The 6,000-nt window shown below is 35.2% G+C and overlaps 1 protein-coding gene across 1 annotated transcript in view; it reads right to left on the reverse strand.

The window, feature by feature from the left end:
• Window positions 1-3,973, reverse strand: part of il11ra (interleukin 11 receptor, alpha) — a 54,339-nt gene extending 50,366 nt beyond the window's left edge. Inside the window, exon 1 of the mRNA XM_059538954.1 lies at window positions 3,799-3,973. The gene's annotated coding sequence lies outside the window, so the exon portion shown is untranslated. The remainder of the gene's footprint in view (window positions 1-3,798) is intronic.
• Window positions 3,974-6,000: the final 2,027 nt, after the last annotated feature.

A 6,000-nucleotide genomic window follows, 5' to 3' on the forward strand; every position in this document is an offset into this window, starting at 1 on the left:
TAATTAATATATTTTTAGATGACCACATTTCTAGCAGATCAGTGAAGCGAACGTTTGAAAACTGTAAATTTAGTTTATTTTAAGATTTTTAGATTTTGATCTGATAGTATGAAAATGTTTCAGTTTGTAAACGTTTTAAATCAGAATTTCTTTAGTATAAGTATAAAATTAGGAAGTCCAATGTGTTTTACATCAATTAAAAAAAATGTCACTATCAACATATGCTATAACAAAACTCTCCTTGCAGGCTGATTAAGGCTTTATTTCAAGACATGTCATAATATGTGCTACTCTGGTCTCAGGAAAGGACAAAAATACATGTACTTATTTAGTAGATATTAGCCATTGTATTGCCTTTTGAGAAAAAGTATCATGGATAGCATATTAATTGTGAAACTTAAACATATTAGGCATTACATTAGCAGAGTGCCTCCAGATACCACTTTTGGGGAAAGATCTGTCTCTCATTAAAAACCATTTAGGCTTAATATAAAATGGAGAACGATGAAATACACTATAAAATGTGCGGCTAGTTGACAACAAACTAAATGGATAATGTTGGGTCTATTTCAACCACTAAATGTTTTACAGATTTAAACCTCCTTACACAATAACAACCATTACATTAAAGATTGTTGTTTTCAACCCAACTGAATTCAAAGATGAATGAATAATTTGTGAGAATAAACGCCATTATTAAAAACTGGCAGTTTGAGGCTTTTAGTTCATGTCAGTTAGCTGTAAAGCCATCTATAAAGTGACATACAGAACAATCAGTCCAGATTACGCAATGTAAATGTCAGATGGAAATGTTTTCAGGTGACCATCAAGCACATATGAACAAACCTCATGTCTGATGCCATTCTGTGGTTCCCAAGGAAAGGGCATGTGGATCGTTTCATTAGAGAAAAACTAAATGTGTACTGAGAGAACAAAAACAAAAACAACAACAAAAAAACGGTACTTTTATATTCAAAACACAAGAATAAATGCACTTCTTGCGCAACATTCCATGTCCTGTATTACACCGAGCGGACATCAAAGACCAGGACAAGGGGCCTCTATATCTGTATAATTACTGCATTTGCCAAATGCAGGGCTTCACCAGGCCTTGACACTTTCAACTCATAAACAAATCCCTAACGAACTTGAACTCTTCTGCAATGACTCACCGTGCCCTCGCATTACAGTTTCATGGAAAAAGACCTAAGCTTGAGCAAATACATATGAAAACTTTTAGGCAGCCTAAGCACAGTGTATGAAACCCCATCTAGGGCCTCAAGCAAGCGAAGTATTGGAGCAGCCAAGAGCCAACACACCATCAGTGTGCCAGCGAGACAGTCGACCACGTCCCCTTCGCTGGGGCCCTTTTCCCGATAGAACAAAGAGCACTCAAGTTTAATTTGAAATTGATTACAGCCACTCATAATGCGTGCTGAAATATGCGTTGGAGACGAGTGTACTGAATGAGGAACAGAACTTGGCAAGTCGGAAAACCAGAGAGGATTCAGTTAAAGAGTGGAGAGAGGGGTTGGAGCCACGCATTCCACCGCCAAACTAACATCACAGGCGTATCACTTTCCTGCATTTAAAGGCTTTTTTAAACATTTTTTCCCCATGATTGCATTCCGCTTCTAGTATTTACTGTATATAAATGTTCGAGTCCTGAGGAATGCACATCTGGGAAGATGTTCTCCATGTAGGGTTCAGTATCTTGAGAAGATGATGTTCCTAATACCTGGCTAAAAACAAGGCCTGGTGTGGTAACTAAGAGAGTTTTAACAGTTTGGACTGTGCAACCAGTGTACAGCTGATCCAAGGTTAAAATACACAGAGAGATTGACTGGAGACACTGTTCCCAAACAATCTAAAGACAAAGACATTTCCAAAATATTAGAAGCATTAACTGTCTCACTGCTTTATGTATAGATATTCAAACTATTATGATTAAAGTCCACTTTAACTGACATGCTGTTGTGCTTATGAAAACACATTGGAGTAAAGAAGAGTAGGAGAAAGCAGGAACATGTGTAACTCTCTTTTTTTTCAGTAACTTTTTGGCATGTATTTCCGATTACAGGTTGTTTCTCTGTAGTCTCATATAACTTAAAATCTTAAAAAATGTCCATTAGACATTAAAATGCATTAAAATCTGAACTTCATGAAAGAATTAACAAAAATAAAGAGAAAAAAAGTCACAGAAGTTTAAGTTTACTGTAAATAAAAATTGAATGTACTATTTTCCCTTTTTGTAATAAATATTATAATACATATTAATAAGTATTTTGGAATCTAAAATAAAAATCTACACACACACACAAAAAGTTAAAAACAAAAAACAAAGCCATATTTCTAATTAGTTATGTTCCAAATTTGAAGTTGATTTAAAAAAATTTGAGGTTCAATGTGACACTGACACAGTTAATGTTTGGACACAACATTTCCCACAGCCTACTATTGCCAATACAGTTACTTCGTTGCTAGATGATTGGATAAACAGAAATTAGGGATGCACCGGTTGACCGGCCATAAATCGGAACCTTTTTTTTTTTTCTTTTTTCGGCCGATTTTTCCGGAAGTGCACTCGTGTGCACAGACTACATTGTAATGGTTCGCTATGTCATTTGTGTGGAAGAATTTTGAAATCTGTGCGCAGGACACCGGCAGCCGTTCAGCACTGGAAGTGCAGAACTTCATGTCGGAGGCACAGATAGCAGGAAGTGAACAGCCATTGTTGTACTGGCGCACAAATAAAGAGTCCCTTTCCTGCGCCTACTGAAGCTGCGTGAGCGTATACTGTACCGGTCAACGCCCTGAACACGAAATTAACCATGAAGAGATGTTCAGCTCAACTTCTCACGTGTTGGATGAAAAACGAAACGGACTAAACTGTGACAAAACTGAAATGTTTTTTTTTGTGTGTGTGTGTGTGTGTAAAGTAGAACTTGCATACACATTTGAAAAGCCAGAAGTAAACGTCAGTTATGCATTAGGATGATTATTTGTATTTTACCTTGAAATTACATAGACTTAATTTGATTTTAAAATAATTAATTTGTTTTATTCGCACCAACATTATTTGATTTTGTTTATGCACACTTTCCTTCTTTCTTGTTTGTTGCTTAAAGATAATTAAAAAAAATTGGAAATCGGTATCGGATTTGGCCAGTTTGCTTGTAAAAAAATCGGTATTGGAATCGGCCATGAAAAATCATGATCGTGCATCCCTAATAGAAATTAAAATAGATTAAAAGTGCAATGCAATGCAAAAAATAATAATAAAAAAATAAAAAAAACTAATGGTCAAAAAAAAAAACGTTAAACATTTTTTATGATAAACATTTCCTTTAAAATGTTTCTAAAGTGTTTAATCTTTAAAAGTTTTTTTTTTTTTCATTTTTATTTTATTTTATTATAATACTCCAGTAAATTTTCCCGTCTTGAAAAGCTACAGGATACGCGTACGTAGTAATCTACACAAGTTAATAGCCTACGTTCCTCTATTCCACAATACTGTACATAAAACATCATTGCGTATTCAACAGGTTCCAAGCTGCTACACGCGACGTTATTTCAGTTTTTCAAATGTGAAGACTTAAAACATGTAGTTTTTAACATGATAAACTGTTTATCTTCCCTACAGCGGACAGATTTCCAAGCGCAGCTCCCAGAGCTCAGTTATATGATCTCCCTTGAGTCGCCAAAACTTTCCTCTCGCTTTCACTATGATGCCATTACTAATACATTAAACCTTTTTCCCAAACTGCAACTCTTCAAGTGTTCCTTGTCAATCCTTACCTTACTTTTCTTCAAACATTAAACGAGCATTTTTACGCGGTTTCTCTCCATCGCCTTGGCTGCGCTTCACCTTCGTAGTAAAGTCAGAGGATTTCTCTGCGCCTTCCTTCCGCGGCTCCCATTGGACAAGAGCTCTGTCAGTACTCACGCGCTCGCGCCAGCGTTTCCTGTCGCAGAACAATCCTGGGCGGTGTTTCCATGCCATACTACCATTCCTTATGCACTGCTTTTCAAGTATGAGCTGTGTCTTCTGCAAAGTATTTTCAGTATCAGTCCCCTGATGATGCCTGAAAATTAAGTAGTTTTCCCCCTCCTCCAAAAACGGTTACCTCCAGACCAAACGTTGGTGCATTCAACACAAATCAAATCAAATACGATCAAATATAATATAAAATAAAGTAAATTGAAGTAATAAAACAAAATAAAATAAAACTTAATTCCACATCTAGCAGGTGCTTTTATACAATGTAATCCTGTAGTAATTATATGATTTTCATAGCAGTAGCATTGTAGTAATCTCATGGATATTTATATATATATATATATATATATATATATATATATATAAACATGTGTGTGTGTGTGTGTGTGTGTGTGTGCGTGTGTTTGTGTGTGTGTGTGTGTGTGTGTGTGTGTGTGTGTGTGATTCACCACTATGGAAGCAATACATGATGAGTATTGCTTTGACTCATGAACAATGTTGAGCAATTATTTGAAAGTGTTTCAGCAGTGATATTAATTGTTTGCAGATATATTAAATGCATTTGCACACACGTTCCAATGTAAATAATGGCTCAATGCTAAAATCATTTTCCCAATCAGATCCAACACTAAGTATTTATTGTTTTAGCTTGTTTTTACATTTTTGTCAACATTACCATAGGGATTTGTGTGGGTCTGTACACTATAATCGTAATGTTGCATTTCAGATCGACGTTTGTAAACACAATGTCTTGTACACACGATCTCACTGGGGTCATTTCTCACAATTTGACAAGAAACAATCATAAAAGCAGGTCAGTGTGTATCCATTTTTAGCCGTGAACATATTTATTCAGGATTTGTTTTACATAATGCACTTTCACAACATTGCAGAAATGAAACTATGATGTTATCATCACATTTTAGTTTTAGGAAACTTGTTTTATACCAGCAATAACATTTAGGAGTTAAGCTTGAATAAAAGTAGATTAGATATTATTAGATATGTCATTATGGCATTACTGTTGTATTTTTATATCCTTTAAGTTCCTGATTCAATTTGCTGAGAAGTAAACGTGTCATACGTCAGAAAACGTGTTTCCTGTCAGACTCCTGTGTATGAACTTGTTCAGTCTGTTTGCCCAAATGCTCTTCCAGTCACAGCTGAAAGATGGATAAATAATTTAATGTATTGTTTGGCAGTTGTGATAAGTTTCCTGTTAATTCCACATATTTGCCATTGTAAGCTAGGCTTGTTTTTTCCGGGTGAAATGTTACATGGCCTTGTTTTATTTTGGTGTTTTTTGCTGTTTTAAAAGCATGACATTCTGAATATGCTATTTTTAATATCAAAAATAAAACATTCATTGTATTCATTCAATCATTGTAGTTTATTGTTTTTGTAGTAAATACGTTATATTAATATTCAAATTGAAGTTTGATCAGTTTTAATCAGCTCTTGTTTTGAATCCATTGCATGATCTTGGCATCGTTATGCTCTTGTTTGAGTGACATTTAACTTTGGGTATGGTTTCTGAAATGTTAAACTTTTGATAAAGTCATCGCATGTATTCATTTCTCAGAGGTGTCACTGCAGTGACAATAATGCAGTATTGATGATGGTGCTTAAGTGTAATCCACAGATAATTAATCTAGCAAGTTGTTGTGCCAGAAACACCCAGATGTGATGAACAGCTGTCATTTCCTGTTATGCGTCATGCGCTTTTTTCTCTATGCAACTCTGTTTCATCATATCGTAATTCAGTCATAGCAGTTTGCATGCTGTCATTCTCTGCAAATCAGTGCCAGGTCTGCAATTTTTATTCTGGGTTTTTTTTTTTTTTTTTTCACAGAGTTTTATATTAAAGGAATAGTTCACCCAGAAATGATTTCTGAGAATGTCCTCACCCTCAGACCATCCAAGATGTAGATGAGTTCTTCTTCATTACTTTATGTATGAACGTAGTATTGCATCACTTGCTCACCAGGAGATCCTCTGCA

Source organism: Carassius carassius, chromosome 45, assembly GCF_963082965.1.
Source record: "Carassius carassius chromosome 45, fCarCar2.1, whole genome shotgun sequence".
Lineage (NCBI taxonomy): Eukaryota > Metazoa > Chordata > Actinopteri > Cypriniformes > Cyprinidae > Carassius > Carassius carassius.